Source organism: Pipistrellus hanaki (genome assembly GCF_964339955.1).
Source record: "Pipistrellus hanaki genome assembly, chromosome: 12".
Classification (NCBI taxonomy): Eukaryota; Metazoa; Chordata; class Mammalia; order Chiroptera; family Vespertilionidae; genus Pipistrellus; species Pipistrellus hanaki.
Genome location: NC_140514.1, coordinates 411297 through 436790, shown reverse-complemented (window position 1 = coordinate 436790; position 25494 = coordinate 411297). Strand labels below are relative to the sequence as shown.

At 46.4% G+C, this 25494-nt stretch overlaps 1 protein-coding gene across 13 annotated transcripts in view; it reads left to right on the top strand.

Moving 5' to 3' along the window:
• Positions 1–25494, top strand: part of MYT1L (myelin transcription factor 1 like) — a 268531-nt gene that overhangs the window by 99799 nt on the left and 143238 nt on the right. For all 13 annotated transcript variants that reach the window (XR_014796441.1, XM_084900059.1, XM_084900067.1 and 10 more), the window contains exon 3: positions 7484–7604. The gene's annotated coding sequence lies outside the window, so the exon portion shown is untranslated. The remainder of the gene's footprint in view (positions 1–7483; positions 7605–25494) is intronic.

The window sequence follows — 25494 nt, the reverse complement described above, 5'->3', positions numbered from 1 at the left end:
CAGTTGGAACATGTGGTCCTGGCTGAAGTTGAATTAATAATATATAATATTTAAGTCACACTCTACAATCACAGCCCTAGATAGACAGTAATTTGTATATATTCTAAGGGAGGGGATTGCTGCTCCAGTTCTGGTTGTCTTTCCAAGGATCCCTGCAATTTTGTGCAGTTCAGTGAGCAATTAGTATAATTCAATCCCTCAAGTCGAAGCATCTCGAAATCAGGAGGAGTTAGAGATGCTGTCATGAGTGCCCACACCTCCATCCAGTGCTCGCTTTCTGCATATGCTTACTCCCCAGTCAGCCAACTGGCCCACACCGCTGTGTCCTTGTCTTTCCGACTTGGGGTGTGGGCCACAGACTCATCCTTCACACATGGTGCTGCGGTATGAATGCGTGGCCCCATGTTCGAGTGAGAAATCTCAACCCCTAAGGTGAAGGTATTGAGAGGAGAGGCAGGGCCCTCGGATGGGATCCGTGACCTTTCCACAGAGACCCCCCTCCCACTGCCTGAGGACAAGTGATACCTCTGCAGCCATGGGGGCCTCACCTGACCAGGTGGCTTCCTGGTCTAACTGCCAGTCTCCAAAACTGGGAGGAATAAATTTCTGTTGTTTATAAGCTTCCAGTCTGTTGTATTTTATTATAGCAGCTTGAGCAGACTAAGACAAAAGGCTTATATTTTTCCATTTGACAATAAATACTTAGAAGTACATAAGTACTTGCTGGACAGCATGAGGAATTCACAGAATAGTAAACATCTTCTGTATGGCTGATAAACCCACAGTGCACTTATTATTGTTATTATTAAAATTCATTCATCAGACTGCCTTTTTCTGCCTCTTGTAACATGAAGATGAACAGATACTCTCCCTGACTTAGAAAACTTCCATCTCATAACAATTGCAGAAGCAGCAGCCAACATAAGACACAACTGAAGAGCTAGCCAGCAATGTCACATGAAATGTAAACTTTGATGTGTATGGTCCATGGTCTGTTAGGACTGGCGGAGGGGTGGCCTTGGCCATAATTCAGAGGTAATGATCTCCTCCTCAGGGCTGGAGAGATCTGGGAAGTCTCTGACTAGATAAGGGTGGGATTTGATATGAGGGCTGAAAAATCGTTGATCTTTAAATAGAAAGAATGATGCGGACAAAGTGAGGAAGTATCCTCTTTATGAGGATGAGAGAAAATGTAGTGTCTGAAGCTAAGGGTCACACAGGGCAGTGGTGAGACTTAAAACCTGAGATAATTTGTCACCAAGCTTTATAGGACATTGGAAGCCAGGATAAAGAGGATCCTTTTATTAAATGTATTTTTATTGATTTCAGAAAAGAAGGAAGAGGGAGAGGAGATACAAACATCAATGATGAGAGAGAATCATTGATAGGCTGCCTCCTGCACAAACCCCACACTGGAGCCTGCAACCCTGGGCATGTGCCCTGACAGGGAATCAAACTGACTTCCTGGTTCATAGGTTGAAGCTCAACCACTGAGCCATGCTGGCTGGGCTATAGGGGATGTTTTTAGTTCCAGCTCTGCCTCTTACTAGTTCTTACTAACGCACTGTTCTCTGAACTTCAGTTTGCTCACCTGTCAAGTGGGCATAACTTAAAAGTGTGGGAAATACTTAACTTTGAATTGTGATACATGTGAAAGATGTTACAGTGGTACTATTACTGTTGAATTGATTTATTATTGAGCAGTGGTTTGACATAATAGAAGCAGTTTTAAAGATTCTGGTCACAGGATGGGAAGAGGAGGAACAGGCGTAGGGTACCAGGAGGGAATGCTGATGTGAACTCAGCCAGGGTCGTTAGGATCCAGACTAGTGAATGTGGAGGAAGGGAAGGACGGCAGAACGAGGGCTCTGAGTCCTTGGTTGGGGGTTATGTGGACCCTGCCTCTTGGAACGTTTTGATTTCAGAAAGAACCAATTGTTTCACTCGTGGGCCGAGGGCACAAGTAGGAAAGCCTTAGTGGACGGACCTTTCAGGGCAAAAATCTTACAGGTCCTGTCAGCAGTGGGTACATGAGGATTCATTCCCGAGATCCTAAAGTCACACTCACGCCTCTCGGATAAGGAAGGCCTGTGAGACGGGAACTGCAGACCCGGAAACCTGCCCTGTGCTGATACTGGCCTCCCCCTCTGTAAGCCACAAACGCCTTTGTCCACAGGCCCTGGAGCCCACAGCTACATGTCATTAGTAGACAACGGAAAGCAGTTCTCAGGTTTCTCTGCAATGGCTTTCATGTCGCTGGGGGAAGGGCTTGTCCTGGATCTGCTCTTAGGCGCCTGGTCATATTGGGCAAGTCACTTAGCTTTTCTGGATGTCAGCCCCCAGGTCTGCCGAGGGCAGGCCCCACAACGGGAAGGCTACTTTCATTCTACAATTCAGAGGCTGCAAAAGCTGCTCTGCTGTGTGTGTGTTGCGGGGTTGTGGCTGTGATACATCCTCACTCTTCACGAATGCTTTGGCTCACAGCCCACCTGACGAGGTGGAGAGCCCTGGGGCTGGCATCCCGGGGGCTGGCTCAGCCGCTGGAGGACGGGCACTGGTGGCCTCAGCAGCCCTTTCCTTCCTGACACAGCACTGGGTGCCTTTGTGGTAATGGCCTCCATGTTTAATTGCCTTCTATATAGTTTTGCTTATTCTGGAAGAATATTTTTTAATGAGCTGAGATGATCTAATTGGGCCTCCATGTGAATTCTTGCAGCATTGTTGATTGGTGTGTGAACAGTCAGCAGATCCCAGAACCAGTTACAAATGTGCTCAGAAGCAGGAAATGGTTTGGTTCTGGAGAGTTCAAGTTGCTTGTGATTACTAGTGACTTTGGAAGGATAATTTTTAACCTGAATTTATTAATCATTCTTTATAGCAATTGATACAGAATTTCTAAAAATAGTAACATATATATGAAATGATCATATTTTTCAGTTTATTTAGTTAACATAATTTTACTTTGTCACTAAAATATGAACCATTACCCCTGGCTGGGTGGCTCACCATCATCCTTTGCACCAAGGGGGTTGCAGGTTTGATCCTCAGGTAGGGCACATAGGATGTTTCTCTGTGTGTGTGTGTCTCTCTTTTTCTTCCTCTTTCTTTAACATCAATGGAAGCATATCCTCAGGTAAGGATTAAACACATGCACACACACACACACACACAATTAGAAGTATCGAAGGTGAAAAGTGAAAGTTCTTCTTAGTCCTCAAAATCCCACTCCTTTCCCCAAAGATAACCTCTGCTAACTGTTGGGTGGGGCCCCTTCGGAACACTGTCCATGCACTTAGCTGTGTGCACTTGTCAATAGGAACTACACTGTCAGGTGCTGAGCTGCATCGCTCATCAGTGGTGCCTGCAGCTGCTCCTTGCCATCCTTATCACTTCACTCTATATCTTGGGAACTCTGCCCTGTCAAGACATACCCATCAATAATCTTACCAATCCACCATGGATGGTTGCATTTTTTATTATGCACAGTATTGCACTGTTTTACATATGTATCTGTGTATACATGTGATTAAAACATAATTGGTGGATATAGGAGCTGGAATTGTTAGGCTAGAGCTACACGTTTTAAATTGTCATCCACACTGCAGTCTCCTTACAACAAGTTGTTCCTCCCCTTCACACAGCCTGTGTAGCATGCTGCTCACTACCTGTCACCATGTCACAGACAGGCGTCCCTCCTCCGCGTCAGGAGTCCTGGGAACGCTCCCTAGAAGCCCACAGTGGGAACTGGCTTTCTCTTCCTGTGCTGGTTTCAAGAACCAGTGAGATGGTGGTTTGACTCCAGGTCTAAGCTTGGAATCCCTAGTCATCAGAGGACAGCTGGAGGATAGATCATGCATGTGATGTTTTATCTTCTAAAGCTGCACATTGCATTTGCTGTTGTCCTTTATGTTGTCATTTAACATGCTGGAACCAGTGGTTCCTTGCTGAGAGGTTTGGATGGCACTATGGGAAACACTGAGGTTGGAAAGGCCATGTGTGGGTAAGGCTGAACCTTCTTGCTTGTCAAAAATACATCCCACGCTCACAGTAACGGCAGTTGTTGGGCAAACTTGTGTGGTGGATTAGATTCATAACACAGAGAGCAGAGAGTATTTAGAAATGACGTAAGGTGATTTTAAAATCCACAAACATTCTTCTGACTTTCTATTATTCTTAAGATAGCCTTATTCATTTACTTCCTTGATTATATATTTTCTCATTCTTATCTCTATCTTCTGAAAATGATTATCCTTCTTTTCTCTGAAAGCCTGGCAGTGAACATGTTCTCATGTCCTCATCAGCTGGAAGCTGAGTTTCCCTCTCATGAACACATTCTAAGACAAAGACCAAGTAAGGGCGAGCATTCACTCCAGCCCACAAAGGGAATCAGCCCTCTGTTGAAGCAGGAAAGACTGACGAACGCCTATTGCGTGCGGGAGGGCATCAATAACCTTCTCGTCTCAGCCCACCGCTGGGCTCTCTATTCTGGTAACGGGTATGGGGGCGGCACCAGCAGACCTCGGGAGTGCCCAGGGGCTGCTGCGCACCCTTCTGTTCATGGGCACCCCTGCTCTGACCACTGCAGCAGCAGGGTGCCTCTGCAGGGCCCCGTGCAGGGAGTACATTCAGCAGGGCCTGTGGCGGGTCCCCGGAGGCTCACCTGGGACTCTGCCTGCTCCCTGGGGACTTCCTTTTTACTGTGCCAGGCAAAGAGTGGCTGGCTCCTCCTGTTCGGTGTGCACATCTGAGGAAGAGGCACTGTTAAAACATATCCCTCATTTTTTGCCTGTCTCATGTAGAACTTTTTAGGGAGAAAAAGGGCAGGAAAGGTCTCTGCTGGTGGATAATCCTGCAGCAGTGACTCAGGGTAACAAGAAGGCACACACGTGTGTCACCTAGGCACAACTCAGTTAATCAGGTCTTTTTGACAATAAAATCTCAGGAAACAGAGGTGGCAGGGATATGAATGGAATGTCCACAATCCAGTGTGCTGACACCTGCTGTGAAAGTCCCAGGGAGCCACCTCCTGCTTTGGGGCTTGGGGAGGGGCCAGTCCTCTGCTCTCCTGTCATCAGCAGGGTCCCCGAGAGGCACTGCTGGCAGCAGGAATGCGTAAAGCCATTCCTCGTGGGACTTGGCTGACATTCAGAGCTCTCCCCGTGCCCCACTGTACGGACAGTCATTGAGAGCTGGTCTGAGAGGAGCACACTTCCTGTACAGGTTGTTCACCAACCCAGGTCACACAGGAGCCATCACAGGCCTAGAGGACTGTAAGTGTCTTGGTATTTTGAAGCTGAAGGGAATACTTGACATTTTTAGCCCAGCCCTTTTACTGTCCGAGAGAAACCTGAACTTGAGAGTAGTTCAATGACTCAAAAGATATTCATACCAATATTGGGTAAGATGGGTCTTGCTAATCTAGAAGTAATGCATAGATACCAAGTGTCCATATATTTTAACCATTATATTATGTTTCCAGAGTCAATAATGTTAAGTTTTATATGGAACTGCCTTGTAGAATCTGGTGGAGAGAGCAGGCATGGATTTCAGAAATTAAAAATAAAAGGCGGTGGCAGTAAATGTCCTCCAAGCAAACACTCATGTCCATGGCCTACTGTCCAGATTCAGAGTTCCTGTGTGGCTCCGCTCCTTTATCTTTAAGCACCAGGGCTCTGAATTCTGAGCTCCAGTGAGCACAGCTCAAGGCTGAGGAAGTAGAAGGTGTTGCTGTTTGTCCTGGACACAAACTCACTTCTGAACGTGGATCATTTGTAAGGGGGTGTCTGAGAAGAGAAGGTTTGGGGCATTTGTCATGCATAAGTTAAATTTGCAAATTATAGTATAAAGAGGAGTGTTGAGAAGAATTTCTTGCTGACATTGTGTGCATACATGTTGTGTGCATGTGTGTACATGCATATGGATGTGTGTGTGCATGTATGTGTGTGTTTTGAGTATTGGTAGACAGGAAAAGGCCACAAAACACACTGTTCTCAAAGATGGTCAAGGATAGATGGCTGTGTTTGTTGTAAATAAATTTGCAAATAACAATTTGTGTTAAAAGTTTAATATATATATAAATATACTAGTCATTTAATTTTAAATAAGGTATTTCCTTTTTACATGTATATTTTATTTTTTCCACCACCATTTATCCCTCCTCTACCCTCTTCTACCTCCACCCACTCCCTTCCCCCCACAGTCACCGCACTGGGTCTATGTCCATGAGTTCTTTCTCTTTCTTTTCCCTTTTTTGCTCAATCAATGTATTTTTAAATGGTACAAAATAATGATTCTAGACTTTGACACAAAACAAACATATTAACTCTCATTCTATTTTTCAACTTTGATTTTTTCAGGGTAATTTAAAAAGCTTTCTAGCTTCATGTGCATATTTCTGAATTATTCTGTTCTTTATGTGTTTGTTTTGGTAAATCCTTATTAGGAAAATTAATAAAATTTGTTATGGCTGCTTTTATAGGCAGTCTGTATATTTCATAGGAAATTGTGTGCCATCCTATTTCAGGTCTCCCTTGCTAACCACCCTGAGTATTAGCTTCATGGTGAGCTAACATGCAAGAAATGAGGGACAGTGTCTTTTAGAGGATTTATGGTAACGCTGCAGCGTGGAGCTGACGGAACAGCATGGAGAGCCCTCAGGGTCCTTCATTTGCCTGACACACTTCACTGCTGCCCATTAACACTGGGGCTGTTATTGGCATAGACTCCTTTAATGAGCGTCTCTGAGTTGAAGGTTTGCACTAGAAACAATAGCTTCCACAACTGAGGCACCTCCTCGCTCCACTTTCTATCTCCCAGTTTTTCTTTTCTTTCTAAAAAAGATAATCTTCTCTTAGGCAATATAGTTTGAAATAATCTGGGTATTTTATTTTCCAATTAGAACAGTCAGTACTGCTAACATTGACACAATATTGCAGAGAACCTTGATAGAAAGTCAAGAAATAAATTCTAATTTACATTAATGAAGAGAATGTCTTTTGTTGTTCTACTAAACTAAAAAGAGCTGGCATGTGAGCCACTCTTCTCATCTCCAGATTATAATCTGTACGAATGAAGTAACATTATTTCCAAGAAATAATGACACATCTAAGATATTTCTTACTCATTACATTCTTCCTTAACTGTATCAAAGTGTTGAAGAAGGCAATAATCTTAAAAATTGGCTGGTAATGGGTTCATCTAAATATTAAGTGCTCTTAGTTTGAGTGTCAAACCTTGGTATGTATTTTAAAACTGTTAAATATCTTGGATTTCAAAGTAAATTAACTAAATGTTTAAAAGAATTGTCTATTTGTCCATTATGGCTTTCACATCAGCATTTATGAGTGAAATCATTGACACATTTCTTAGTGTGGGTACCTGTCTTGAAATGTAACTCTTTATTGTAAGTATAATAGCACAAAAGAGAGCCTTCTTGTCAGCCTCACCTATCCTCAGGTAGTTATTATGTTGTTTTGTCCCTTAGAAAATGAACCGGAAGAAGGATTGGTGAAATCACTTCCCGGTGGCATCTCTGAACTCCCAACTCTCACCCACTGAGGCAGCAGAGTCTGAGCCAAAGAGCATCACCAGGCCACGGAGTTCAGGTACCTGCCCCCCGCTCTCTGGGGACTGTGCGCTAGGGTCCTGTCCCTGGGCCTCCCTACTTGCTGCTCTGAGCCTCTCCTTTCTTCTCGGCGTCCTGGCACTTCCTGCCTTCTGGGAGGCAGTTAAGAGTTCCGTTGTGCATCTTCTCCAAACAGATGATTCTCACTAAAAAGAGCCATTTGCAGTGAAATTAGATGATGCATATATTGTTCCTGCCACTGATGCTCCAGAGAGCAGGAAAGCTGTGCCTCCTGTGGCACTGTGAGGATCCCTGGGACTGCAGTGGGGAAATGATGCTGTTTCGGGTGGAATCAGTACAAAAGTAGCTGGTTAGTAAAGTTAGTAATTTTAGCAGTTTGCTAATTATGTTTTGGAGTTTGAAGTGGATATTGGCTCATGTCAAATGATTGTTGCTGTTCTGGCTGGTATGGCCCAGTGGTTAAGCATCCACCTATGAACCAGGTCATGGTTTGATTCCCCGTCAGGGCACATGCCCGGGTTTCGGGCTTGATCCCCAGTGTGGGACTTACAGGAGGCAGCCGATCCATGATTCTCTCTCATCATTGATGTTTCTATTTCTCTCTCCATCTCCCTTCCTCACTAAAATCAATATTTAAAAAAAAAAAATGGTTGCTGCCCAGTCGGGACACTTTTAGGGAATCTCAGAGGCTGAAGGTCAGCACAATTGTAATGTGACTAAACTCCCCCTCTGCCAAGTCTCGGCTTCTGAGCGTGTGCATGCTACTGACTTTGAAGCTCAGTATTGACCTCATGCCCGCATTTGGGAGTCCATTTTACACATGGGACTTGGCTGGTGAAACGGTCCATTCTTAGGGTGCTCTCTGAGGAAAACTGGCATCTTTCAGGGTTCACAGTGCGGTAGTCATTGACTTGTCTGCTGACTCCCCGTTTGCCTGTCTGACACAGAAGTGCTTGCTGCCACATGGAGATGAGATGCAGGGTCGTGTTCCATATGCTGCCGCCTCCTGGGAACGGCAGTCGTTAGAAGCTTTAGGAACTGGTGTCACCGGTCACCGTTGTTCTTACTATGTTCCGTCTCTGCCCGCGTCACTGCACTCATTGGTTTGGTTTTGAGGAGGCATCACGTTTATCATTTCCCTGGAGTTAAAAAAATAAAGCCTTTCACATTGCAGTTATAAGTTTAATGTCAGTTAAAGTTTCTGAGTTGTAGATGTTTCATATAATACAGGCTGTCTTGTTTTTTCCAATCCCATTCACTTTTAGTCAAAAGTTAAAGAATGTAATGGAATATTATAAAAATTCAATATTTAAATGTGGATTTGTTGAATTGATATTTCTGGCATGGAGTTAAATATTCACATGGTTTTATATCAAGCATTCAAATACAAATCTCACCATAAATTAGAATAGCAAAACAAAACAATAAGCTAATTTTCAAAGAAAAATTCATGTTTATACTGGACAATCTTGGCCTTGAATAGGTTTCCTAGTTAAGGCATCACATTTGGTTTTCCAGGTGGACAGACAAGTTGAAGTTGTTGAGAGAAATGAAGAGAGCTTAAGGTCTCAACAGGCACTGATCTAATCACCTCCTCTTTGGCACTCCCGACCACAAGCCTGTGCACACAGGACCACACGTGTGTCTCTCTTGAACACCCCAAGCAGGCCTGGAGGTGGCAGACTCTAGGTGTGGCAGGGACTTAACAGTCCCACAATTACCTTTTAATAACTTTAGTTTTTCCCATAGCTCTGTGATTTCCGGGTACTTTCTATCCATTCTTTAAAGACTAGGGTGTGTCCTCAGGAAGAATCAGTATTTATTTGCGGTATGTCATAGGCTAGTCCATGGGTGACGAAGTAAAAGGGTAGATTGAGAGAAACAGATGAGCATTCCAAAAACGGGATGCTCCTGTGTCCTAACAGCACCTCTGGGAACCAAGTCTAAATCTCCACGTGATCCTCTCTCCACACAATGACAACGTCAAGTCACGGTCACTGCCTGGCGCAGGGAGAGCAGCCTCTGTAGAGGACAGCCCGCCCCGCCCCCATTGTCCCAGCAGCAAGGGGCTGTCCTCCGTACGAGCTTCCAAGAGGGTACATGTCTAAAGTAACAGTTCCTGAATAACCACAGTCATTTTTGGAAAACAGAATATAACTCGTACTCTCTTTTCAAATCTTATTTCTTCGATGCTCCACAGACCAGCGCTTTTCTGGTGTGTGAGCTGACTAGTCAGGGTGAAGCTGAGACGAAAGGTGTGCAAAGCCCATCAGAAAGCTAAAGAGAGCAGGTCGGTCGTATCTCTGAAGTTTGGGCGGCACCCAAGAAACCTGTCATACTGAAAGAAGAGACACTTTTCCAGTCTTTTCGTGCCCGCGCTCAGCTGGGACAGGCTGTGTGGGATGATGAAGGAGCAGGTGGCTTGGGGGCCATACGGCCTGGTGTGCAGGGCACTGGGAGACCAGCGAGGGGAACTGTAAAGCACAGAACAGCACAGCCCTGAGAGTAGAAAGAAGTTACGCTGCCAGTCTCTTGGAGCCTCAGTTTTCCCATCTGCACAATAGGAGAATGTCTTCTGCTTCCTGGTGTTGATGAGGAAGGCATGAAATAATACTCATAACACATAATGCTTAGTGGCAAGCTTCTTAAATTATAGCTGTTGTCATTATTGCTCATAAAGAACCAAGACATACTCACTGAGCCATAAAAGATTAATATGTAAGTAATCCGATTTACATCTGTGTTATGCTTTCTACCATTCAAATCAAAGTGCCTCCACTTACCATGCAGATGTGTAAAAAATGGAAACACGCTCTGTGAACTGATGCAGAAAGATTTCAAGGATATTTTTTTAAAGAAAAAAAGTAAGATGCAGAAGAGGAGCAGAAATATGAACACACATATATTTGCCTGTATTAGCATAACATTTTTATGATAGACAAGAAGCTGATAGAAATGTTTACACGTGTAGTAACTACACAAAAACAGGCAGGATTGAGGGGATTTTCGTGGTTTTTATTCACTTATAGATTCACTTTTAAATTCTTTTTGAAACATGCAAATGTAAAGGAAGGAGGATGGAATTAGGGGAGGAAGGAAGAAAGGAAGGAAAAAGGGCACCAAGGAACTAAGGAGGAAAAGGCGAGGAGAGGACATCTCCCAGCAGTTCCCTAGCTGACAGTGCAGAGGACCAGACACCATCACCTTTGAACAGCCTTAGTGATTCCCATTGCTCTAGTCATATTTCATGCAAGCTCTTCTTTCTCAAACCCTCTAATTAAAATTTGTTTTATAAAATGTAAAATAATAAACTATATTATGGATTATTCAATAATAGAGTTCTATTTTAGAAGCCAAAGTTTCAAAATTATTAAAAGAGTTTTTTAAAATAACATTCAGGAAATAACTATGAAATGACAAGAATATGGAAAAAAATAACTACAGCCATAAAATAAATTTTAGAATAAAAAAGGAAAAGTGATATTATATCTTAGTTATGTTTTATAGAAGACCTACTAAGAACTTATTGTGAACAGTTGGGGGAGATGTGAATATGGACTGTATGTTTTATGATGTGATTGGAGCAATTAACTTTCTTTTTGTAATAGTTACACTCAGGTTATGTAGGAGAATGGGTTTTGTTCCCACCTAGGAGATAAATGTTGAAGGATTTAGGCCTGAGTAAGCATGATATCTGCATCCCCCTTTTAATAACTTTAGTTTTTCATAGTTTACACATTGTGGATGAATCACAAGAATTCTTGCTTCAGATTACACAGGGTTTACAAAGATCATAATTTAAAAAGATATTAGCTTATAAGAAAATGTAATAAATAACTTCAAAATGCAATGGGAATTTAATTTTAAAGTGTGCCTTTAACATTTATGTAAAATGTTTTTTGTATTCGTTCAGTGGCAACTTAGCTGACCACTAGGTAAAGCTAGCAATAAAACTACTGGTCTGCAATGTGTTAAGATATCTCCAAAGGTTCAGAAAAAAGTGTGTGTGATAGAGGGAAAGTGTGTGTTTGTGTGTGTGTGTGTGTGTGTGTGTGTGTGTGTGTGTGAGAGAGAGAGAGAGAGAGAGAGAGAGGGAAAAAGAGAGAGAAGAGAGAGAGAGAGGGAGAGAGATCATGTGTGTTGTTATGTGTATCTGTGTATGTGTGTGCATGCATGTGGATGATGAATGTGCCCCACCCGTACTTGCAGTGTGTATATTATGGCCCATGAAGTTACAAGGTAGCCTTCTCATATGTGTATTTTTAAACACATATTTCTTAACACTCATTTAATGATGTCACAGATAAGTGGAACTCAAGAACTACTTTACCATTGCATGAAGATGAACTGCTTCTCAGTGGCATTTCCTGAGCCCTGCCCAGTGCCCCAGGAGAGCCAATCCCATTGGTCAGAGGTCCCTTAGGAGCATCTCAGGACCAGCAGGGACCCTTATTCCCCTGGAGGAGGAGCTGGCCCTGCACATGGAGAGACCTTCCAAGACAAAGCATTTATTCGTGGCACAGAGGCAAATGAATTTTGAGTGCAAGGCCCTTTCCACTCTATGACATTGCCTTGACTTGTTTAGTGCCTGATTAATTAAAATAAACCTTATTATAACAGGATACTCAGTAGTGGTTTGCATACATGGAGATGCATGGGCAAAGGCCTAGATACAAGAATTTTCTCCTCCTGAGAAAAGAGTGTTTGCTCTTCTGAAAATTTCATCTATCATCATTCCACAGCTTATCTGTTTCCTCCACATGCTCTGAAATTATAAGGAAAATGTCAGAATTTTATGAACACCATATTTCTTTTAATTCATTCTCCCTCAGAAAGTGAAGGGATTGTTAGTCGGTCAACACTTCTGATGGCTACTGCCTGTGAGACACTCCGCTAGGTCACTGTTACAGGAAAGGAAACAGAAGAATCAATACTGACACATCAGTTGCCAGAAGTCTAATGTTGGGGAGCTCAGCCGGGCTTGGACCAGCAAAGGCAAATGGGGTAGGAGAGTCTGTGATGCTTGTGCTTTGCCCGTGGCGTGCAGGCCGCAAGGCACCCAGCAGGTGCATAGAGTGAGGTCTGAGATTAGAACAAAGGGCAGCGCACACCTGCCAGGAAGAGAGAGCCTAGGGAGGGTGCTCTGGAAGAACCCAGGAAAGCAACATCGCACAAGGAAGAAGTGGAAAAAGGGAGAACCAGGAAAGATAAAAAATATGGATCTGATTCTTTGAAGAAACAAAAAAAAAAACAAACAAAACTCTTCTCCTGCATAGCCTTGACCACTCCAACAGCATTGTTACATTGTTATGATAAATGCCGATTACCAGATCCTCAGGAAGGACTAACATAACTAAGGTCATGTGTTAAGTTGGTATCCATAATGAAGTTATATTTCTATAAAACATGTGTGCTGTAGAGAAGGCACAGAGGCTGTGTGCTGCGCTCAGTTACCCGTGGAGGAGAGACCATGAGGAGAGCAGTTACGCCTCAGTGAACAGGACAGGCACAGGGCTGCTCTTTCCTCATACGTTTCCCAAATGTGTGCCTGCTCACACTCTCCTCTTTCTGTGCAGGGCCCTTCTGTGGGCCCTGGACAGGGTCAGCCAAACGGAGGTGAGAGTCGTCTTGCTGGTTGTGTTGTTTTGGGTTTTTACTTTTCACTACTGCAAGCACAGGATATAAATTCCCTTTCAGTTATAAATCTTTAAAACTCTTTGTCAGAAATATGCAAATAATACAAATAAGTGTACCTTGAGCACACAGTTGGCATTCTTAGCAATTGTGAGGCTGTAATGAGGTCCCCCCTCCCAGAACTTGGAAAGATGGCAAATCAAGCTACTCCAAGCTCCTATCAAAGTGGAAATAGGCAAAGTCACTGGAGAGGGATGGAATGCGTTCAGTGTCTGTAAACTTGATTATCATCTGAATTAGTCAGGAAGACTAGGCTATTTCACCAGTGAACTTGGACGTAAACTCAGAAAGCATAATGATAAAGATGTATTTCTTGCTCATATCACAACCTAATGCAGGTTGGGCAGCCCCTTCGTTCTGTGGCGTGGCCATCTGGAATTGGTGGTGTTCCAGAAAGGAGGGGGCCCTGAGAATTGTGCAGGATGTTTGGGGAAGAGCTAAAATGTCATTAGTTGGAAGCCAAATGCCAGATCTCAATCCTGCCTCGCGGGAAGCTGGGAGAAGTCCATACGAGCTACTTGGACCCATGACAGTATATTCTGCGCTGCCAAGTTCCCTTATCCTGGGAACAGAGAGAGTCTGTCCCCGAAAGTCTCACCAGCGGTCTGATCCCTGCAGCCTGGCTGCCTACAGGAGGGACAGGGTGCTTCCGACCTCAGACACGTTCAGGTAGGTTCTTCCCTTAAACACTGGTCGGTGAACTTTGGACTTGGCTAATCTGAGTCCAGCTGAGTAAACCACCCTGTGTGTGTGCCTACTTCTTCTAAGAGTGGTTCCAGGACCACCTCCCTTAGAATCACCCAGTGCTTTTTTATAGAGCTCCGTGATTTCCATTCAAGACCCGTTTTGTCACAATTTCTAGGAATACGACATAGCTATGAACATTTTAAACAAATAACCCCACATCCTTATGCACATTAATGAAGAGCTACTGCTCTAAGCCACAGCCAGTGCACCAAGTCACTGAACTCCAGCTCTGCCTCCTGGTGCTGCTCCCCACCTCAGTCCTGCATTTTCCCACAGTCCAAGGAGCCAGATTCTTTAATGTCTTAAAATGTCAGCACTTGACCTGGCAAATATGGTTACCCAGCCTTCTCTTAATTTGGGGGTGGGGGGCTTTTTTCCTTTTCATTATGGAACATTCAACACACGCACAGGTGTTGGTGAGCCTAATTTTCACATCTCTGAGCCTCATGAATGGCAAAACTTCTTTCCTCTGTATCCCACTCATCCTGCCTCCGCCAAATATGGGTCATTTTGCAGCAAGTCCGAGTCAGTGTATAATCTCATCTAGAAATACTTCAGTGTGAACTTCTAAACTATAAATGTTCTTCTGGTAAAAGCATAACCACCTATCAGACCCCTTTAAAAAGTCTTACTTATCCAGACAGGATTCAAAGGTTCCAGTTTGTCTCACAAATTTATTGTTATAGTTAATTTGCTTGAATCAGAATCCAAGTGAGGCCCACATTGCTTCTTGCTGACATGCGATCCCTCTTTGACCTTCCTTCTCTGCGTCTGTAACCTGGAGTAAAGCCGGGTCAGGTGTCCTGCAGATTTCCTTCCTGTGCTGTCATTCAATATGCTCCCCTGACTCCTGTGCTTCCCGCAAACTGGTGGTTTCCTCAGAGACCTCGTCGGACTGAAATCGGTTTTGTGGGTGTCATCCTATCCCCGCACAGTGAGAAGGGAGCCTGGAAGGTGGGATTGGCTCCTCTCATGGGGGTGCCATGGATGGCTAGTCCCCGGGGTCAGGCTGTCACCTGAGCCAGATGTTAGAAAGTCACCCAATGTTTGCAGTCAGTGAGCTCATTTTCTAAATTCAATATTTCTCCTGATTTGCAAAATTATATTCTGTCATTTCTTCATTAATTAGCTAGAATACTTTTATATAGAAAATGTTCCTTTATCAACTAAAAGTCTTTTTGCCTAAGAAAGCAAGATAAATGCCTCTTTACCCTTTATCCAAATAATCACATCCTCTCTTTTTGATGAGGTCTACAAATTCTAAGACATGAAAAGGTATTTATTACTGCAAAAATGTGACCTCTCCTGAGGTGTTGTCCATAAAGCTTACATAGTCTTTTTTATGTCCACACGGATGATGATGATAGAATAACAGCCTACCTTTATTGAGCACTAAGGACAGTATGTGCTTGTGGTTGGCACACGTGTCACCTCACTCAAACCTCCACCACCCCAAGTGGCTTTGATTGCTTCCATCTGCAGAGATGAGTCGGAGGCTCAACGAGGAGTGGCTGCCTTTACCCACCGTCATACAGCTGTCACGTGGCAGCCCTGCGTCCACCCTCTGTAGCTTCTGTGTGGGTGGTGTAGTCCAGACCGCGGTCCTGTGCCTGAGCTCTTCAGACTTCTGAGTTCTGCAGCTTCCTGCATGTGTATGAGGGTAAGGAAAGAAGGGAGAAAAGTAGTTTCTTTATCAGCTACTTCATGTAAGTGTGGGCAGTGAAGGTCGTAGCACCAGGATGGGTTCCTAAGGATCATCTGATTGCTTAACTGGCTGCAGGCTGCAGGCTTCAGAGTGAGGAGTTGCTCATGGTGTTTTCATTCTTGTAAGAGATGCGCTGAGCAGGGGACGTGCACACCACCAAGCGTCCTGCACTCCTTAGCTGCCACCTGGGCGGTCCTGGCACAGGCATGCCCAAGTGCATGCTGCCTGAGGGGCTATCCTCGAGGCCCCTGCAGGTCTGAGGTCTAGCAGGGGAGCCTGGCTAAGGCCTATGCCACACCTGCTGTGTGGGTATCAGAAGGGCTGTCCAGAGCCTCCCGGTGAAAAACTTCAATGGGATGAATGCCACCTGTACACGCCAGTGAACAGGTCTAGGAGCCTTGTTCCGAAAGTGGAGAGGGGCCTGAGGAAGCAGAATGAGGACTCCTTCAGATCCCTAGTTACCGTCCTTTCTGTGTTTTCAGTTCAGACTGGAAAACAGGCCACGGTCCCCATGCTGACAGTCCTGCCGCTCCCTCCAGCCCTGGCCGGGTAGAGCGCCGGGCTTTGCCTGGCTTCGGGGGCAGATGTCCCAGGCGCTGTGCACTGTTCCTGGAGCCAGCTGTCACCTCTGTGAGAGGAGAAGGTCCTTTCAGAGAGGCAGACCTCCTCCCCTCAGAGGCACAGCCCAGGCAGCAGAGGCCCTGAGACACAGTGTCAGGAATCAGTGCCACCACATGCCTATCCCTCAGTGTCAGTGTCAGTGCCTTCACATCTGTGTCAGTGGTGTGTGTGCAGGTGTGTGACGACAGGCAGTGGGGAGGGGAAGCAGAGCCACCACTGAGGAAAGGGCTCATTGCTTACACAAACCCCGGTGTGAGTGAGGACAGTACGGAGCCCTGTGAGGCTGCTGCCTGAGACAGGCGAGTGTGACGCAGAGCACACACTGGGGCCGTTTCTGACGGGTGCCTGCAGGGTTGGTGAGGAGCAGCCCAGGGATGGCGGCCTGGAGCAGGCACATTACCGTGAGGCGGCTTTGTGCCAACGACACATTTTATGACTCCCTGGGAGTCTGCCAAACCACTTCTTGCAGGCTTTTTCCAGGAAACGACGGCAGGGTTTGGGCTTTTTTTGGTTTGTTTGTTTGTTTGTTTTAATCTGCTGGCACACGCCAAGGTGTATGCAAGATTCGTTTACTGATAACGCTCAGCCCTCCTGGCCACGGGCATGGTGTGAGCTGCGTGTCTGCTCACTGCTCTGGCGTGCAGGACAGGCGTGATGGAAGAGAAGTGAGCTGGGACCTGACAGCCCACCTGGAACGCAGACGTGGTCTGTGAGGAGAGGTCATTGGAGGGAAGAGTGGGAAGGGACAGGGGCCAGAAACACAACCAGGACCAGGTGTGCAGCCCCAGGAGTGAAGTGACCTTCCTCAGATACCTTAGGTATTTGGTGATTACAGTGCAGATGCTTGCTTTTTAATTCACCAGCCATGAAAATTCAACTCAATACTTTTTAGAGAAAGTTGTCCAAAGTTAAGATTTATCAACTACTCACTAGGTAATTAGTCAATGTCTCATTAATTTCAAGTGCCAACACAGATTATTTTTAAGTTTCCTAGTGATTGAGTTAATAAATCTTAATTAATGTAAATATTATTTAAGCAGAGTGGCTCACTCAACAGGGGCAGGGGCAAGAGACCTACACGTCAGGAAGGGTTTCTTCCTTCTCTATAGTCAGATCACGCATGGGCCCGCCCAGCACAGCACTCCTGTGGAAGGGGAACACAGTCCCACCGGGGGTGTCATTAACTCTCGGTGCCCCGCGGAGCCCCTTGAACAAGTAGGACTTGGGGTGTCAGCCAGCATTCTGGACCCTTACAAGCAGTGCTCCACCCTCACGGTCTTCTCTCTACTACCTCTCCCTCCCTCTCCTCTCACCAGCATTGGCCACTGTTTCCCACCATTTCTTGACATGCGAGCTCATCATCTGCGCTGTCCCCTCCTCCCTCCCGTTCTCCGCCTGGTCCTCACAGCCTGTGCGGAGCGGTCCTCCTGTCCTCACGCCACGGTGGTCTTCCACCCACCACCACCCTCACCAGGCCCGCTTCAGCCGACCCACTCCTGTCTCTAGTGCAGTTCTGGTCCCAGATCCAGTTGACATTTAAAAAATTTATCTTGATGGGCCTCCAAACTGCATCTGACACAGTTACCCTCTCTTTAAAGAGATTTCCCACCTTTTCTCTTTCCATCACACCCTCTGCTTTTCCCTGTTTCTCTTCTTACAAGTTGGGCATCCCAGCCTCAAGCTGCTGCACCCAGCTCTGTGCACGCTCCTTAATCTCTTCCACTGTCTCCGTTGGCAGTACCACCCATGAGCAGGGGCGCACACATCTGCACCCCAGCTCGGTCTGCTCCCCCTAAGCTCCAGGTTGCAGACCCAAGGCCACCTGACTTAGGTAGTGCTCAGACCCTCTCACCCAGTGCCTGTGTGTCGTCACCTTTCCTCTGCCTTCATTTGACCAGGATGTCAGCTCTTCCAGGAGCATGCAGTGTCTCCAGTGTGTACGACGCGCCATGCCTTCTGATTTCAGTTCTAAGCACCTCCTCTCTCCCGCACCTCCAACCCTGCCATTCACAGCCTGATTAGAGTCTCATAGTCTCTCCTCTGGAGCACCCCAAGGTCTCCTACCCATGCTCCTCGGTTCTACCTTTGTGTTCCTCAAACATATCCCCCACACAATTTTGATAAAAGTCTATGTAAACCCTGAATTTACCCATTGTATTCCCTGTTTAAAGTCCCCAGAGCCTTCACATCACCTATGGGATTGAATTCTTTAATGTGGTCTGAGGATTATGACCATCTGGCCCCGTCCCACTCCAGCTGCCACTTCTCACCATGTGCCTCCCCTGTCAGGGTTGAGCTGCCTGGGGCTCCCTCCAAACACCTCACATTGCCTGTCATGACTTTGCATTTGCTTTCTGACGTCTGCCTGGAATGGCATTCTCTCTTTATCTTTATTCCTACTTATAATTTTTAATTTGTTTTTATTTGTTTTGTTTTTGAAAGAGGAAGAATGAGAGAGAGAGAGAGAGAGAGAGAGAGAGAGAGAGAGAGAGTGAGTAACATCCATGTGAAAGCAAAACACTGATTGGCTATCTCCTCCATGCCCCCTACTGGGGATAGAGCCTGCAACCTGGCTCTGGAGTCGAACAGGCAACTTTTTGGTGTGCCCTGGCCAGGAGTCGAACCAGCAACTTTTTGGTGCATGGGACAGCATTCAGCCAGCTGAGCCACACCAGCCAGGCCCTATTGCCATTTAATCATCAGTCACCTCCTCCAGGCCCCACCTCTCCACGTGTGTCCTCTGCTCCCACAGACTGAATTTGTAAGCATCTGAGCTTTCCCAGTACTTAGAGGGTCCCTATAGTGTTTGGTCTTTTGTTGTTTACTGCTTTTCAGTACTAGATCGAAAGGCTTCATTAGGGCGGAGAGCAAATCCTATTTTCAGCTTTTGCTCTGAGGTCCATAGTACGTGCCATATGTCGGGACGGTATTGAGCACTGATCCAGTACCCAATGGTGTTGACGGTGAGGTAGGGACTTCTTCCCTGGTGGTTCCCCCGTGTGAGCAGGTGTAAGCTGTGTGCATCTCCATTCCCTCCTCCGGTCCTGCGTAGGGCAGCTTGGTCAAAGGAGTGTCAGTTCTCACTTTGGTTTATGGCTCTACAGGAAAAAATATTAATTTTTCTTTAAGCCACAAGTGGTATAGGCACTGAAAAACATTAAAGTTGGTTAAGTTATAATTTCTTTCTTTGAATATATTCAACGAATAATTTCTACTAAGTCGTCTTGGTCAGGGTAGAGGTCTTTACTTTCAGTTGTAAAGGTGTATCCTCACGGGCACCTTCCAAGACCCTCTGGGGTGCCTCAAACGCAACTGTATTGAGCCTCATACAGGCTGTACTTTCCCCTCTACACACACCTCTGACACAGCTTAATTATAAGTTAGGCACGGTCAGAAATTGACAGTAAAAAATAGAACAGCCCTAACGGCTGACTGTCATGGGAGCCTTGTGAATCGGTCACTGTCTCAGTCAGGGGTCCCTGCTGAAGTCTTCACGTGTGCTCAGTGGTTTCTGGTGCAGCACGTTGTCCTCAATCCAAACACGTTTTCCATTCTGTCTCCCACCACAAATTCAGCTAAGCACCTACCACACACTGTGCCTGAAACTTTTGCAGTTGAAGATGCAACAGCAAAACTAGCACACATTTCTTTTTTTCCTTCGTCCTTCACAGTTTCAGAGACAGAAGGTTCTTACTGTTGATCTCAGCAGCCTCAGCCTCTCAGCCTCTCCCTTCCTAAGTGGAGGACACCATCTTCCCCTGAAAAGAAGCGCTGCCCGGCTTCTCCGGAGGCATTCGATCGGCAGCCACCTGCTCTGTGCTTGTAAGACGTGAGAGGACTGAGCACAAGCCCTGCACACAGTGACAGCTGACCTGATAGCTGAGAGGTGCCGGTGCCTGACCTGCAGGGGAGTCACGCCCCAGGCGGGATGGAGCTGGGTGGCAGCGATTTCATCAGGCTACTCAGAATTGCATGCAACTTAACATTTATGAATTCTTTTAGTTCTGGAATTTTCCATTTCATATTTTCGGACCACAGTTGACTGCAGTTAACTGAAACCATGGACAGTGAAACCGTGGATAAAGGGTACTAACTAGATAGCATTTTCTCTCCTCATAAACTTCATCCTGAGACATTAGTTCTTAGAGCCAGGCCTTAGTATTTCTCTGATTATCTCCCTGTGCTCCTCTCTCTGTACCTGTCCCCACTCCTTCCTTTCTCACCTGGGGGCACTTAAGGAAGTGGAGTTAATTTGGGAACTGCACATCAGAAGCCTGGTTGTATATGTTGCATCTTTAAAAACAAATAAGATTAGAAGTGCTAAGACATTAGGATGATGTAAGGAACTCAAGGTGCTAGAAGGAACAGATATCTTGATGTTATTAGGTAAGCGCTCAAAACCAATCAACATCGTCATAAACTATGATGTGATTCCTAAGAAAAAATTCCATTGTATCAGCACTGGTGTAGCCTAATCTGTTAGCAAAGAGACCAACATAACCAGGATAGAGAAAGGGACAGCTACAAATTCAGCCTCCAAACCACACTTTGCAAATTAAATGTCGACTTGTTTCTTTCTAAGTCACCTAACCGCCTGCAGTAGTTGGACAGTTAAAATCTGAATTTAATTTTTACTAATATTCAGAATGACTGTCTTTGCTCTCCTTGAGTGAGAGTTTTAAAATATGTCACAAAGCTAAGATGAAACATAATTTGTCCCCGCATGTAAAGTCAGTTCATCTGCTACCTAAATGTTTTCTCTGTTTCGGAGGTAGAGCCTGGTCCTGAGGACAGGAATCCTCCCGGAACCCTTAGGCTGTTTGCTCCTCTCAGCTGGTTCTCAAAGGCCATCTTCCCCAGGTCACCCAAAGCTCCGTTCCCTGTGCCTCTGCCTTCCCTGGGGAGAAGCCCTGCAGGGCCTCTGACCTCGGGAAGGGGAGTGGCTGATGGCAGGCAGTGTCCGTAGCCCAGCGGAGAGGCAGGTAGTTGGGAGTGAACTCAGGTGAGTATCTAATCCTGACGATCAGAGGTTGAGTTAAAGGCAGTGGACAGGCCCGGCCAGCATGGCTTCGTGGTTGAGCGTCAACCTATGAACCGGGAGCTCACGGTTTGATTCCCAGTCAGGACACATGCCCGGCTTGATCCCCACTGTGCAGATTCTCTCTCAATATTGATGTTTCTGTCGCTTTCTCCCTCTCCCTTCCTGTCTGAAATCAATAAAATAAAATAAAATTTTTTTTTTAAAGACAGTGAGGCCGGGAGGCGAGGGCTTGGATGGGAGATAGTGACATTAACCCAAGCAGCCAACTTGGAGATGGCAACATGTGCAGGTTGAGTTTCAGGCCTGGGGTTGGGTCTGCAGCAGATTTGGGCCCAGATCTCGGCCTGGCTGGAGACAGCACCTGGACCTGCCCTGGCCAGAGGCACCGTTAGAGACGGGCTTACTCTTCTGTCAGCGGGGTGACAGCACCTGCCCTGGGACTGCTGTCACAGGGAGAGAAGCAGCTGCTGAGGAGCTGGCTGGGGACTGACAGCATGCCCTTGAGTGAGAGGCAGTTCTGACCCCTCTGCCTCAGATCTGACAGCGTAGCCTGAGGGAAGAGGGAGATGGTGAACCAACTGTGTGCAGCTCAGCGGAGTGGGGAGTCCGGCCTCGGCGCTGAGCCTCAGCTGCACTAACATGCCTCTGGGTGGTGCATCCCTCTGCTCTCCTGACCTGTGCCCCGGGCTGTTGATGATCTGAGAGAGCTGGGCCCACGCAGTGCAGTCCATCTGGGCGTCTTCCTCCCCGAGGGGCTGAGGTCTGCTGTCATCCTCTGCTCTCCTGTTCGGTAAAGACACTTCCACTGAGGTTCCCTTAGACCCCTCCCCCCCGCCTCTCTAGGGTAATTGTATGTGATTTTTGTATGTTGCTAAATGTGCTCCCTTCAGAGTAGAGTTAAGAAACAAAAGAAGAGGGGAAAGTGCAAGAGGTGGGGGTAGGAGGCATATAGGGGGAGTATGCTTAGAGCAAAACTAAGGAGGTGAACCATGAGACGCCCCCTTGGTTATCGGCCTCAGAAGAGACCACATCCCTGTGGGAGGGAAGCTGTCCCATCACAGGGAACTCACCGGGCCAAGAGGAGATAGGCTTCCCCCGTCAGTGTGACCTGCCAACGGGACACAGTCTGTTACTGCCGAGCGACACATATGCCACTCAATGCACATGTCACAGGACGTGGTCTGGGCACACCACAGGCAACAGTCCCTGCTGGAGGGCCACCTGTTTATCACAGGGTTCAGAAGTCGTGCAGTGCGCCAAGACCGGTTTGGTTCAATGCATAGAGCGTCGGCTTGGGGACTGAAGGGTCCCGGGTTCGATTCCGGTCAAGGGCATACACCTTGGTTGCGGGCATATTCCCAGTGGGGGGTGTGCAGGAGGCAGCTGATCGATGACTCTCTCTCATAGATGTTTCTAGCTCTCTATCTCTCTCCCTTCCTCTCTGTACAAGATCAATAGAATATATTAAAAAAAAAAAAAAAAAGTCGTGCAGTGAAAACCTGCTTCACAGGGTTACCTTGGTATTGTCACCCTATTTGACTCTAGAACATTCTCTATGGTTCGCAGAGCACAGAAGGGAAGGCAGATGACTGCTCTCGAACCTGGTGCCCCTGTGCTGGACTTCTCTCTGTGCTTTTATCTGGGAACTGAGGGAAACAACCTTTCTCTGTGCCTTTGGTGAGGCCGTCAACATTAGCCATTCTGCACGCACCTCGACATTTCAGGTAATTTATTCAGGCACCAGGCAGAGTGGGACTGGCGAGCCCTGCAGGAGGAGAGAGGTGCAATCCTGTATCCTTTTACATGGAGGGCTCCCCACGCAGGCGGCCTCTCTCTAGTCACTTCTAACAGAATGCTCTATCTGGCTCTCAACACTACACATTCAGCTGGCATTTAAAGCTTGCGGTGTCTGGGTTTTTCCTTGAGGGGAAAGTGAAAGGCAGAGTGTGTTAAAATTCAGAACTGGAAATCCTTCTAGGAGGCAGGAGACATGGCACCAGATGGGCCTGTGTCTTTCAGTGACAGTGAACTGCTTCTGGCGCAGGCCCTCCCAGGTGGACGGAGCTACCTGCCATGTGCCCAGCTGTCCTTGTCTGGGACACGGCATCTGCTCGCTGGGCCTGTGCTGCCATCTCAGCTCTCAGAAGAGGCAGGCAGGCTGTCGGCATGCTGTCGACCTCTGACTGCACGCCCCCTGATTCTCTGGAATGTGGAAAACCCGGGTCCCTGTGGAGTCACTTTAGACCACAAGCTAAAATGTTGATGGCGGAGCAAGTGGCTTCTGCTGGAAAGGAATTGTGCCTGACTCATCCACCTTTCCAGCTGGGCCAGGGCTGACGTGGCCCTGGAGGCCATTGCGTCCCCCTGAAGCCCTCCAGGCACCGGAGCCCGCTCCCAGCGCAGGTGCTGCCTGCTCCATTCAGGAGCGCACCCTGATGCTTCCAGCTTCTGTTGAGCACTGACACTGCAGACTTGAGGGCATCGCTGAAATGGCTGTCTGACTTGTCACTCATTCGCATCAGAAGGAGGATTTAGGCTGGAGCATGACTTGGTCATGGAAGGCTCAGCTCCAAAAGGCCTCTGTCTGAGATTCGCAGGCACTGGATCTTTTCAAGCATGCTCGCAGCTGGAGTTCAGCTGCAGCTTCCGATGGCTTTTGAATGCTAATAGCTGCAGTACCCTGTTGTCACTGAGCTTTACTGCTGAGCAGTGCCATCTTGAAGCCATCGCTAGGCAGAAAGGGTTTCTGATGGAAAGCAGCAAATACTCCAGATCCTTTCCTTTCCGACCGATGGAGCAAATTGACTTAGAGTCAGATTTTAGTGCTTTGGCTGTGGAGGACTTTCAGGGTCACACTGGGCACTGCCCAGTTTTGTCGCAGAAGCACCAAAGGAAACCATTAAAAGTCATCATGTGTCTAACATTGTCCTTGTTTAAGTGGGTGTTGGCTCATCGATTAACCTAGGACAAACGAGGGAGAAAAATTAAGAGAGCATGGGAACAATAGGAATGTTACCAGTTGGATCCGCTTGTGCATGCCGGCATTGTCTATTCTTCCTGAATCCCAGCAATAGCCATGGGTAGGCTGAGCTCACACTGACCATGACAGCCCACAGCACTTACAGATGTGTCTTCTTGCCCATGTAGGCCAGCGGTCAGACGTGCCTCTGTGGTGGGCTGAGAAACAGGTGAAACCCTGGGCGTAGCAGACCAGGTGACCCTCATCAGCACGCACTCCCAGCCCATGTGGTGGCTGCTGTCCTTTCCACTGTCCTATAGGACTCCATGTGTATGGATGGTCCATGTGAGCCTCCATCACTTCCCTCTGATGCCAGCAAATTCATCACTTGTGTTCTTGATGTTTAGGTGGAAAGAGGCACTAATCTTTAAGCCAAATCGCATAATATGTTGTAAAAATGATTTGGAAAAATATACTACTCTCTATGCTTGGCTAGTAGTGCAGCTTCATGAGTTTGTATATAAATTAGGCATTGCCAGGTCCTGACACCATGGTGCCAGCAACTTCTGTTGACACAGAAAGCAAGCTCATACGAAAGCAGATTATCATTCTCTGGTGGGATTGGGCATAGCACTCAGGTTTCCTTTGTTTCCAAGTAGAGTGTGGACATTGTCTGGTCTGCGCTGCATGCTTTGAAATGACTGTTATGTAAAATTCTTGCATGGGCATTCTCAGCCTCATTTAAACACTCCTAAATTGCATAATACAGATTATAGATGATACACTAATGAATATGTATTAAATATTACCTAATATGTAAGTATTTACATGTTACCCTAGTATACATATAATAAAAATATTTTTATTTAATTAAGTTTTTGTTTTGTTTTGTTTTGAGAGAAAGAAGAGAGACATCCATGTGAGAAAGAAACATTGATCAGTTGGCTCCTGTATGTGGCCCAATTGGGGATTGAACCCAAAACCTAGGTATGTGATCTGACCAGGAATCAAACCCCCAACCTTTTGGTGTAGGGACAATGTTCCAACCAACTGAACCACCTAGCCAGGGCTAAGTTTTTTGTGCATGCTTTTAAGTCTTCCCCAAACCACCATTTCAGGTCTGCCTTTCTGGCAATAGTTAA